Here is a 13,447-nt window from a genome sequence, read left to right on the forward strand (position 1 = left end):
TGGAGCAGAACTACAGGGTATAAACCATAGAAATGAGGAGAGAAGACTGTATGGTACTTTTACGAAAGCTTTCTTCCTTTTCAGTGTTAGTATAGTAATATCTTACACGTATATAGTGCTTTTTATCTGAAAGTCTCACAAAGTACTTCACAGGCTATGTATAGATAGTTTACCCAGAACTCTGAAATGCAGCCTCCTCTGGGGTGGATTTCAACAACCTTTTAAGATTACACAGCAGTACAAAAACAGTTTGCTGTATCCAATTGCAACAGCAGGAAATGTTAGCTAAACAAATTATGATCACTAACACTGTGTGAAACGCTTGCTTAGAATCTTTTACCCACCCAAATCTAATCATAGATGATAAATAGTACTTAAAAGATACTACCAAGGAAGGTTGAAAGTAATGGCCAAATTTAGGAATGGCCTCTGCAAAAATCCAACTATATAAATTAAGGAAGGAATAATGCTGTATTCCTAGGAGTCCCAGGTAACCAGAAAGCCTTACCTTGGACTTTAGTGTTAGAGAATTTTATAATCTCCTGTTATGCATTTCTGCCAACCAGCCTAAGGGCATCTGGTCATCAAAAACTGACCGTTCAAAGTCTCAGAATTGAAATACTTAGACCCTTTTTGTGACTATAGAAATGGTGGGTTGGGACAAGTTTCGCTTGGGTAGCTTTTACGTACAGGAACGGTCTGTAGGTTGGTATTTTTGCTTAACTACTTCAGCTTCTAGCCATGTCATCTTTCTTGCTCACCGAAGTACCTTCTCCCCCCTCCAAACCTGTACTTGCAGAATTGGTATCGCCAATTAGCTAGCATAGTGAGATGTCATTTCTAGTGGTACAGCTGCCCAACGACAGCCGCACTTCCAGGAGTGATGCAGAAGTATGGCAGCAGCAGACATTGCTTCAGAGTGCCCATGGGTACATGGCAGGTTGGGCATTGGTGTAAGGTGATACCAAATTTGCTTTAGCACAAAATATCTGCTGCTGTGGTTTTGAAACTTTTTAGACCCCAAGGGTTATTTTACTGAGTTTAGTAGGTTTTTTTTTTTTTTTTTTACTAAGTCAATCATCGCAGCGTGTAAAGAAAAAAAAAATTAATTCCTTCTCTTTTTTTCCCAGAAGGTACCATTACACTTGAATGGACATTTCAAACACAGCTCCATTGGAAATAATGGAATTAGTCTGTGCACTTCGTGTTAAGGAAATCAATCTCTCTTTGAATGCCTCCATGCTTTTCAGGGCAGCAGAGCTTGATAGAAGGAACTACCTGTCTGTGGTATAAAATTTCACTGGAGGCCCTGGATCTGGGTAGGGGGGGTCCCTGAAGTGCATGGATTTCAGTATGGTGTTGGAGAGAGATTTGCTGGGATTTTTAAGGTGGCTTTGAGAAATGCATTTCTTTGAGTAGCTCCATGGTGCTGCTGTTTGCTTTCAATGTTTTTGTCTTCCTACTCTCACTGTATGCCATTTTTAATGAGCTATGCTTTCCCCGCTTAGTGTGTGTTGCCTGCTTCCTAGGTTGTGAACACCAGGTCAAGGACAGGTAGTTATGTACTCCCAGCTTTATCTCTGCTGGTGCACTTCTGGAGGCTGCTTAGCTTAACCAACAGCTTGTGTGTCTCAAAAACAGCTCTCTTCACTACGTTTCCACTGTCAGGAAAGGTAGCCAGTTGTCTTTATTCATTCCAGATAGTGCTGCTGCTACTGTTGCCTCTTAGGTTGATTAGTAACAGAATTCTGTGGACCTGTTCATTCTCTGTTTTTTCTCATTGGATACTGAGTTACCTTGACATACCATATGCTCCACTGACTAGAAGCCAGGGATTTTCTGTTGATACTCCTAAGTAGCAGTATATTGTGCTGGCTGCATTCTCTCTCTCTCTCTCCTCCCCCCCCTTCTCTTTTCCTGTCCTCTTTTTATACGTTTTCATGTTATTAACAGGTAAGTTTCTTCAGAAAATAAACCATTGTTGAATGAGGGGAAGTGAGACTGAACTGGCAGCTTTACAAAAGGTCTGATGACTTTGATGGATTAGTTGTCAAAGAAATGTGATATACCAAACATCATGAAGATTAAAGATGCTAAGATGGTTAAAAATCAATTTTCATAAATGTTTGTTGGGAAGATTAAAGCAGCCACCAGCATTTTAATTTTGAAAATACAAAGGATCGTCTTTATTATTATTATTATTTATTATTTTTTTAGGATCCAAGATCAAATGTTACTTTGGAATTTTTTTAAGTTTTGAATATATTTGGATTTAATTCATAAACTATGAATGCCAGGCAAGTTACAATATATCTAATATTCAATAAATAATAGTATATTTTTCAATAAATGATTATTTAGGAATTTAGATAGACGTACAGCAGGGGAAAGGATTACTTGAAACAAACAGTTGCTTTTGTTAGGGCTAGAATTTTTCCCACCTCCCCACCCCCACATGTACTTCACTTTGTATCCATACCCACGTCTCGTGTATGCTTTTCTTTTAATCTAGAAGTCAAAGGTTAATGGGGGCGGGGAGGTGGAAGTGGCCTTTTCCTCTGCCCCCTCCGAAAGCTACAAATGTGACCGCTATGGATCTGTGACATACATCCAGTCTCTTCTGATTCAGTTTCTCACCAGACACCCAGCCAAATTAAAAGTGCAGATAGTTCACCATTCTCCAAATTAAGGGTCTGCCCCTGCATGTGCTTAGCACATGGAACGCCTAGTTGAAGCCTCCTCTTTGTTTTGCATGACTAATCTTTCCCTTCAATCCCTTCTCTGACTCTTACTTCTATGTCTTCTCTTCTGCTGCCCCACTCCACTGGAACCTGCTCCCTGATCTGCTCCTTCCACCCTCTCTACTGTCCCTTTGTAAGTAGAAGATTAGGGTTTACTGGCCTTTGGGAAGAGTTGTCTTTTAAAGAAAGATTAACAAAGCAGACAAACAAAAAACTCTAAACATAATTGAAACTATCAGAACTCTTGCTCAGTGTCACTCAGTCACTTTGACATCCCGGTCTTTTTGTGATGTGCACTTAGACTATAAGGGTCTGTCTTCACTAGCAAACATGTGGAACCTTGATTACGGCAATATTCTGCTCTCTGGCAAATGCTTCTCTCTTGACAAATGCAATCTTGCCCCTTCATTTAGAATGCTGATGCAAATATCATTTTCCTATTCCGTTGCATTGATCATGTCATCTCTCCACAGCCTCTCCTTCCCTATTGTATCAAACATAAGCTACTTGTCTTCACTTACAAGGCTCTTCATGGCCTATTCCCACCCTTCCTATCATCTCTCATTCATCTGTTCCAGCCTCCGATTACTCCATGATATCAGACTCCATCATCTGTTTGTTAAATGTTCAAACAAGCAGCTTGGTGCTTTCTCACAGGCTGTCCCTCATGTCTGGGAGGAGTTCCCTGTAGACACCTGCAAAGTGACCTCATTATTCATCTTCACATCCCTCCTCAAAACTCTCCCTTGCAGTGATGCCTCCAAATTATTTGACAACGGTTAGGCTGCTGGTGTGCTGACACCACAGCGTGTCATGCTGATTAATACTGTCTCATTGTTTCCTTGGACTCCCCGATCTGTCCTAGTCCATCTGTTGTCTCTTGTCTTACACTTGGATTGTAAGGCAAGGGACTACAAGCAAGGACTCCACCCCCAATCTACCCTAAGGCCCTGCCCTCCCTCCACCTCTTCCCAGAGGCCCCACCCCTGCTCTGCCCTTCCCTCAAGGCCCTACCCTCACTCCACCTCTTCCTGGACCTGCTCCTCCCCCTCAAGGCTCCGTCTGCCTGCCACTCCTTCTTCTCCACCCGCCCTTCCCCAAGTGCCTCCCACCGCCAAAAAGTTGATCATCGTCGTTGAGACCCAGGGCCCTGCTAAACAGCTAGTTGGTGACGACGGCCCCATCAAACAGCTGATTGGTGGCAGTGAGCCCGGGGCCCTGCCGAACAGCTGATCGGCAGTGGTGAGCTCTGGGGCGAGAACCAGTGTGGCTGCTGTGCACCTCCTATTTTTTTTCCGTGGGTGTTTGAGCCCCTGAACACCCACGGATTTGGTGCCTATGCAAGGGACTGTCTTTTTGTTCTGTGTATACAATGCCTAGCACAGTGGGGTCCTGGGCCATGATTGGGACTTCTACTATTAATAATAACTAACATGAGATAAAATCTTAGTGAAGACAAAGGAATTTGTAGTTTTAATACTTGTTAGCGGGTTGTCTGTCTTGTCTGTTTAGATGATGCGCTCTTTGGGGCAGTGATCATCTCTCACTAGGGCGTGGGCTACAGTGAAAAGTTGTATCGGCATAGCTATGTCAGTGAGGAGTGTGAAAAAAACATATCCCTCACCAATGGAGCAACATGACGTAACATGACATAATCACAAGTGTGGACACAACTATGTCCATGGAAGAAAGCTTCCATCAACATAACTGGCTTTATTCTGGGAGGTGGTATTCCTCCACTAATAGAAAAAACCCTTCTGTTGGTGTGGGCTGCATCTACACTACAGGGCTATGCCAACGTGGTTATAGTCTTCTTGTGTGATCACATCCTATATGCAGTGCCTAGCACAATGGAGCCCCAGCTGAGATTGGAGCCTCTAGGCACTACGTTATGAATAATGATACCTTCTTACTCATCAGATGTGCTCCCTGAATGTAATGAGTCATATCCATGTGCTTTACTGACAAAAACAGCTTGTTACTCCTATTAGCCCTGTGGAAGACAAAAAAATTGCTTTAAACTGTTAAAGTGGAGAGGTTTGGGCTGAGGTGGATGCAACAGGGCACCAGGGTGCAACCACTCAAGAATCATTGAGGTCAGAGGGCAGAGCTTCCTCATTGTTCATTAACTACTGTCTTCTGAATCTCCCTTAATAAACATCTCATGGGTGAAATGATTCTGATGATTTATTCCTCCCCACAAATGCTTACAGACCTTGCATCTACTCTGTAAACAAAAGTGGCTGGAGAGTTCTGCAACTGATGTATTGGAAAAAAAGGTGCTTGAGTGCTAGTCAGAAGCAATTTGTTCTAAAATGGTTAATTATTGGGTAAAACACCCGTCCTTGGCACCTTGTCAGTGCAGATCATTATGTAGCTACCATTTTAAAAAAAAACCTCAACAATGGGGTGGTTTGGGAATGTAATGGCTCTGGAAGGTCAAGAAAATCAGGCTCCTCATGGTCAGTTTCTCTGAAGGGTCTATCATGGGCCTCCACTAGGTGTAATATTATACAGGTGTTTTATAATTAAAAGTAAAATCAGAAATTGGTTGCAGATTGTGTATATTAATCATGCTTAGCACTAGTAGAACACTTTTAGTTTCCAAGTGCTTTTCAAACAATCCTCTCTAAAGCCCAGCAAGGCTCTGTAGATAAGTATGTATCGCCGATAAAGGTAGTCTGAGTATTCAAGGTTGATGAAGATCTAATTTCCATTTAAGAAAAATAATAATGAAGCCAGTCTGAGGAATTAAAAACAAACCAGTAAGGACATTATATTAAAGAATGTGTTCTAGGCAGTGGTTCTCAACCAGGGGCCTGGGGCAGGTTTCAGGGGGGCCACCAAGCAGGGCCAGCGTTAGACTCGCTGGGGCCCAGGGCAGAAAGCTGAAGTCCCAGTGCATGGGGCTGAAGTCCAGGGCCCTGAGCCCTGCCACCCAGGGCTAAAGCCAAAGCCTGTGCAATCTAGCTTTGTGGGGGCCCCTGTAGCATGGGGCCCTAGGCAGTTGCCCTACTTGCTACTCCCTAATGCCAGCCCTGGCTTTTTTTATGCAGAAAACCAGTTATTGTGGCACAGGTTGGCTGTAGAGTTTTTATTGCATGTTGGGGGGCGGGGGGGGGGGGTCGTAAAGTAAAAGTTTGAGAACCCCTGTTCTAGGCAGTGTGGTTGGTATCTCTCACTGAAGTCTTCCAGGCATTCAGTTGGAGGGGCTCTCTTGCCATCTAATCAAAGGATGGCACAAACAGATCTCTTTTATTTTATTGCCATTTTCACCTACAGCTCTCCTTCCTTTCCATTAGATGTCTGCTGTTGTAACTTTTTCTGATTGGTGACCTACTTTGCATTCAAGCAAAGAAAGATTAGGCAGCCATACTCTTTTCACCCCTACTCTGGAGTCCAGATAACTAACCATGGCACCAAAGTTCCACAACAACAACCAACCTGAGGTTGCTTCTGAACTCATATCTCTCATGACTGTCCTGGGCATAGCCATGTAAGTATCTGGTTTAATAAATAACTGTTTTCTAATAGCAGCACTCAGGCTGGAAGTCACTCACTTAAGTTATATGCTTAAGTTTCTCCATCTAAGATGTCACAGAAGTATTGTGAATATTAGCTAGTGGTTGTAAAACACTTTGAAGATTCAATATTCTATATATGCACCACTTTCTTCTTTTCTTATGTTGAGCTCAGATACCAGCGTGATGAACATAGTATAAATGCCTAGAGAGATAAGTGCTGAGTATAGTTATAACTATTGATCTTAAAAGCATTGGCCAGGCCAGCTGACAGACCATTTATAAAACTGCCTGTGAATCTCTTATCATTTTTTTTCTTGTTTGTTTGGCATAAGATTGCCTATTTACTTACATGAAATATTGGACTTTCTGTTGATCATTATTTTTGTCAGCAGAAGAGTTGGAAGGAAGAGGGGTTATCATTTCAGTATAACAGAATATAATCCATGAAAGCAGAGTTAATTGCCTCTGACTCTTAGGTTTAAGATGAAAACAAATGGTGGTTTGTGTTGGGTGGGATTAACGCATTGAATATGTTTTGAGTGTCACATGGCTGTATTGGAACAGTGGTTTACATACTAATACTTGGTTTTATTTATAGTAAACCTCTACTTGAAAGACTTCTTAAAATTCCTTAAATCTGACTTTATTAAAAATGAAAATAAACCAAAAAGGGCTTTTGTCCGTGAGACAATCATTCTATAGCTGCGATTTTTTTGTCTAGAAAAAAATCCTAATGACAAAGGATTGCATTTTCTGGTGGTGCTGGTATGATTTAATTTGCAACTAGCAATCATTATGTGAGTCATTTCTTAACCCAATATTTATATGTTAAAAGGCTGCAGCAAGACTGATATTCTTCTGTTGCAATATAGTAGTAACACATTGCAGACTGTGTTACGGGTATATTAAGAAATGCCTTACTTCAATGTGTAAAAGCAATAGTTTTTGCCACCCTTCTAATTATTTTCCAAGAGTGAACCATTTTTAACAAATATATTTTGAAATGGTTACATCAAATGCTCTTTCCCTTTTAAAACACATTTTTGTTTAGTGTTTGTAAAGGTATTCCCACACCTCCTCAAGAAATGTTGAAGAATAGGAGTAATAATTCCCTAGAATAGTGTGTTAATGTAACCCCATGGGTGGAAAATGCACACTTATTAAGGAGGTTCCCATTAAATATCGGATAAACACTGATTAATAGTTAGATGCTACTCATACAGACATTTTGTCTTGTGCTGCAACAGTAATTGTTGAGCAGCTGTGCTTGAATTCTTTTCAACACAGTTGTTTCTCGGTTCTGCCTGAGGCAAACGGATGATGCTCCAGTGCTTGACAAGGCCCTGTCCCAGAGGGACAGAACCATATAAGTGCACTGATAGAGGTTCACAAAATGGACTGGAATTATTAATTTTATGATAGTGTGAAATACAAAACTCCTGACTGCCACATGGAAGGAGGGACACCGAGCTGAGCAGGCACCGTCCATTCAGAACTGGATCCAAAAGAAGTAATGCGTTTTCTTTATTTATACTTCAAATATGTAAAGGCAAAATGTTACACATGAAAAATAAATCACAATTAAAACATTAATTATTAGCTCTGCGAGTGTTTTGAGTCATTTTTGTATTCAGTCTGCTGTAATTAAATACTCAGTGAACACAAAATTAGGTCATACATTATGTAAATAGGATGAGACGTCCACTAATTCTAGCCACAAATGCTTTAAACTCCTTAAGGGTATAATTGAAGATTGGACTCTCAGAACCTAATTGGTTCTGTCTGACCCTGATTTCTTACTGTGCCACATGTTTACCTGAATACAAAGTAAATATGAAGGACAACATTGGATGAGACCATTGATAAGTTGTATGCTGCCTCCAGCAATGGGTAGTATCTTATGCTTCAGACACTACGGGAAGAAACCTTCCCCTCACCTAATGCACTTGTCCAATTTTGCAATGCTGTATGTGTGTGGGAATTTCTTTCCTGACTCCTGTGGAACTCTGTTTGGGCTTGAGCCTACAGAGTGCTTAGCTGTTTGTCCCAGAACCAGCCTATGACTGAAGCACATGCTTAACTTTAAGCACCAAGTATATCCCATTTGAAATCAATGAGACTACTTAGATGCTTTAAAAGTAAGTACGTGCTTGAGTGCTTTGCTGAATCAGGGCAAGAATTGCCAGCACTTTGCAGGATAGAGCCCTGGACTCTCTATGCATGAGATTTGATTACTTGCTTCTGCCTTAGTGTGCACAACTACAAATGCTGAGCCTAATTTTACTCCCATTGAGGGCAAGGGGAGCAGTAACAGTAACCTAACCCATTAAAAAAAATATCAGGCTCTGACTCTGCCTTTTTGTGTTTCACGCTCAGTGTGAGTACTTCATGGAGTATTATTTCCTTGTATTTGGTCTACATTTTGTCCGCCATTAATTTATTCATGGATCTTATGGGACAGTGCTAGAAACAAGGGTCTGATCAGTATGGACAGTGCCCTTCAGAATGGTGAATACCCATGCCTGAGGGCTGGTCCACACTAACCCCCCCAGTTTGAACTAAGATACGCAACTTCAGCTACGTGAATAACGTAGCTGAAGTCAAAGTATCTTAGTTCAAACTACAAGGTACTTACCACGGGTCCACACACGGCAGGCATGCTCCCCTGTCGTACTCCTCTTGCGGAGCAGGAGTACCGGTGTCGACGGCGAGCACTTCCGGGATCGATTTATAGACAAGACGCGATAAATCGATCCCAGAAGATCGATTGCTTACCGCCGAACCCGGAGGTAAGTATAGACGTACCTTTAGTCCCTTTCAGCTCTTCTGTTTTGCAGGCCCAATAATAATTTTAAAAATCTCTTTCTGTCAGGAGCTAATTGGAACATTAAAGGTGGAGTAGAATTTTCAGAAGTGTCTAAGTGACTCAGGAGCACAAGTCCCTTTGAAAGAGAATGGGACTCTTTCTCCTCAGGCTGAAGATCACTTCAGCATAGTGTTCCATTTTCTAGAAGTGGCTCTTAAAGAGCTTGCTCCTTCCCCCGTTTTCCTTTCCCCAACCCCAGTATTTATTTTCAAATCTGTTCACTGTCTTGTTCGCCCACAGGCATTTTTGGAGTTGCAAGAACATTTGGGGATAGCAGGAAGAAGCTTTAAGAGAACCAAGGTGGTTAAGTTTCCAGCTTCTGCCCTCCCCACCAGACATTCTCTTCCCACCTCAACCTTTTGTTTTGCTGTTAGCAGGGACAATGATTTAGAACCCAGCTAGTTCTGTCGGCAGACGATGGATAGGATGTGGTATTTTTATCTCTCCTTAAATACGCACTGAGGTTTTCCAGAGCATATGTGATTTCTGTCTGACTTGTATTCTGAAGTTAATGGAAGAAACATATTTTACTCAAAAATAATTTTAATTTTTAAAAGACACAACATGTTTTCTGTTTTACCCTCCCCCCTGTAAAACAAACAAACAAAAAACCCTACCTCCCTTTTAAGGATGATACCATTTAATTCCAGAGACAAAACTGGTTGGTTTCTGACAGTTCACTGACAAATGACTGTGTAGCTTTAAAACAATAAAAGAGATCAACACTACTACTGGGACTGAGGATAGTATGTGGAGAGAAATGTCAAAAAAAACCCATGTATTCCACTGAGATGTCACCATTCCTGCACCCAAGGGTGGTGGGAAAGAGTTTTTCATTAAAAAGGAAACCAGTGAACATATAACCATGAGGAAAATAGCATGTGTGTTTTTATATTCAGGCATTTATTTTCTAATTTAACATGATTTATGAAGACATCTGCTGGTATGAAATATATATATTATATACTTTGCATCTACATGACTGAAGGCAGAGAAGTGATGGTAATAGTTTGGTTCTTTAAACAATTGAAAGCACAGCAGGAAACAGTCCTGTATCATCAAACTCTTTCCTGACCTCTGATAGCTCTGAAAGCCAAAGAGATTATATTGTTCTCTCAGTTTGTCTTGCTACATTACATCTGGAATGGGAATATAATATTTGGCACTTGCACTCCATAACTAGAGAACCCAAAAGCTCAATCTGGCTTGACTGCAACTAAATTATGTATCTTAAAGAAGGTTGGTTGGAGGGGTCATGATGGTGGACAACTTTTAGTGTTGCGCAGTTCTTAGTGCTCACTCTTATCCTGGTAATTTGAGGTTTTAGTTCCTGCTTGTTTTCAGTTATAATAATAGCAGCTGCTGGAGGAAAAAAACAGAGTAAAACTGGAGGCACTGTAGATTTGATATTTCACTTTCAAGCTTCCCCTCACTGGGAGGGTCAGGCCTGACTGCTTTCAGTTTCAAACCATCAGGAGGCATGGATTTGGCTTATCAAGCATTCCTGGACTTGCTAAGAACTTGGCAGACATTACAGAAAAGCAAGATGCTATTCTTGCTGCAGTGGATAAGAAGTTGGAAAGCATTGGTTTAAGATTGCAAGAGGCTCAGAGGAAAATTGAAGTCACAGAGATAACAATCAGTGGGCCCAATGCTATTCTTGCTCAGAATGCCAAAAACCTGGGATGTAAACCATGCAGAAATTCAAATGATGATCTGGGATATAAATTCAGACTGAGATTTATCATGTTGGTGGGGAACTTTGGGACCGTAGAGTTAGGAAAACCAGAGAGATTCATTCACCAGTTGTGAAGTGCTGGTGGGGCTGGATAAACTCTGGGATAAAAGACTTTACGAGAGAGACAACTTCAATGTCTCACAGTGCATCGTGTTCCTCTGTTATCCTATCTAGTTATGCCTTCATGGTACCTATACATTGTTTGTATCTTGACATATACGACATTTTTTTGAAACAGGTCCATGTTATTGAGGTACTGGTTGTTGCTCCATAATAGTTAAGGTTGTGTTCTGAAATGGGCTTAAAAAGGGGAATACATTTCTGCTTTTACTCTAAATGTATGTGGAGTTTCAGTCTGAAATCTCACAGATAGTTTTCATGCACTTTGAATTTTCTCTGTAGTTTTGGCTTAATTTTAACTTAATAATAAAATTTCATAAGGAAACGCTGAAATTGGGCCATGGATTAAATTTGTCCCCGGCAGTCTGAGGTGTTTTTTTTTTAATTTATTTAATTTTTATCAACTGATATCTTTTATTTAATCATTTTCTATTTATGAAAAAATTGGCAGAGAAATGAGTCTTGAGTAGATCTAGTGTAATGAGTAGGTTTTTTAAAGAAAGAAGGAAAATCGATTTAAGTTTACTTTTAGCCTACTTGTTGCAACTGAAAGTTTTATGTGCCAATAGGTAGCTGATGGATAAAATCTTCTCCATTGTACACACTCAGTCTCTGTCAGGAGCTGCACATTTATGTCATATTTTGTCCTACAGCAACAAAGGTTTTATGTGCAGCTATTGACAGAAGCTTTTATTTGCCTGACAAAAGCAGCTGCTGATGGATAAAATATTTTCTAATCAACAGCTGCGCTTCTATGGAAGAGCTCCAGAACCACTCCCCCATATGGGGCCACCACCCTTTCCCAACTCCTCCTGATACTTAAATAGTGAAACCACCCCTGGGAAATTTCCGTCGTCCTCCCAGACCCAGGGATGCCAGAATTTCCATTGCCTCCTTTACCAAACGTCTTCCTCCCCACACACCCAATTATAGCAAACATCCACAGCTAGAAAGTCCTGTGACACCTTATAGACCAGGAGTCGGCAACGTTTGGCACGCGGCTCGCCAGGGTAAGCACCCGGGTGGGCTGGGCCAGTTTATTTACTTGCTGACGTGGCAGGTTCGGCGCGGTTCGCCGTCCCAGGCCAATGGGGGTGGTGGGAAGCCGCGGCCAACACATCCCTCGCCGCCCCCATTGGCCCGGGATGGCGAACCGCGGCCAGTGGAGGCCGCGATCGGCCGAACCTGCCGCATCAGCAGGTAAATAAACTGGCCCGGCCCGCCAAGGTGCTTACCCTGGCGAGCCGCGTGCCGAACTTTGCCGACCCTGTTATAGACTAACGGACATATTGGAGCATAAGCTTTCGTGGGTGAATACCCACTTCGTCAGACGCCAGACTAACACGGCTACTCCTCTGATACCATCTACAGCTAGCAGTCTTAGGAAGGAATATCTCAAAGGTTGAGAGGGCAGAGTTAAGGTTGTACTGAGTGGTCTGTGGGGATAGTAAGTTGTTGGTCTGTGGTGGATGGGGTATATGCTGTAAGTGGTTTAATTTTTCATTTTCTTGTATTTGTGCTTTTTGTGCCAGGTACGTTATGTGTTGAGCAGTCTTGACTGTCTCACAACGGAGTTTTTTGTGTATTGATACTGTAGAGTTCTTAAACGTCCAAATTGTAGTCCTGGAATTTGGAAAGGAAAGGGGTGAATTGTTTGATTTTTGTTTCCCTTTGCTGTTCAGCTGATATAGGTCTCATACAGTGGCAATAATGCATTGTAAGCAGATTGTATTAATCAGTCCCATCTACTGGGATTGTCTAGGGTCTTTGAGCCTTACTTTTTCGTAGTAGGGTGAGGGCCAGTTGTTAGCAGTTGGGCCTTTATTTTTCTTTAGTCTGCTGCTACCTGTGTTGGCGAACTATATGACAGACTGCATTGTACTCAAGCAGAAGAATAACTCAACTCAGAGTTTGCATATTTAAGAGATTCCATCTTTTCTTACATTAATTATATTTTTTTAAATTTACCTAAAAGTTACAGTAAGTGAAATGAATGAAGTTTATATGGGGTCAGCGGGATAATCACCGCGATGCTCCTGTTTGATTAATTTGTCTTGGTAGAAAGTTTTATATGAGTATAACTCCATTTTACTATCTCTGACACAGGGTAATGCTTTTCTTTTTACTTGTGCTACTAGAAATGATTGCCAGTGTCACAGTATTATTGTTTACTATTTGTATTAAGATTGCAGGTAGAGGCCCATACCAGGATCTGGACCCCATTGTACTAGACACTGTACAAACACAAAGTGAAAAACATGGTGCAAGAGAGGAAGAGAGGCAAATTACTTTTAGCTGTACCTTGCTGTACTGATCTCATTAGACTTTGCAAGTTAAACAGGGTTTGAACTGAAATTAGATTGTAAGCTCTTTGGTGCAATGACTATGTGTATCACTTGTGCTCTACGGCCTCTCACACGCTTTCGGGCACTGTAAGATACTAATGCTAACATTGGAG

General features: G+C 41.4%; 1 protein-coding gene and 1 long non-coding RNA gene across 3 annotated transcripts in view; one reads left to right on the forward strand and one right to left on the reverse strand.

Moving 5' to 3' along the window:
* Positions 1-13,447, forward strand: part of NEXMIF (neurite extension and migration factor) — a 231,997-nt gene that overhangs the window by 71,624 nt on the left and 146,926 nt on the right. The window lies entirely within an intron of this gene.
* Positions 1-13,447, reverse strand: part of LOC117882542 — a 38,990-nt gene that overhangs the window by 24,545 nt on the left and 998 nt on the right. The gene's annotated exons all lie outside the window — the stretch shown is intronic.

The sequence above is a fragment of the Trachemys scripta genome, chromosome 9, assembly GCF_013100865.1.
Source record: "Trachemys scripta elegans isolate TJP31775 chromosome 9, CAS_Tse_1.0, whole genome shotgun sequence".
Classification (NCBI taxonomy): domain Eukaryota; kingdom Metazoa; phylum Chordata; order Testudines; family Emydidae; genus Trachemys; species Trachemys scripta.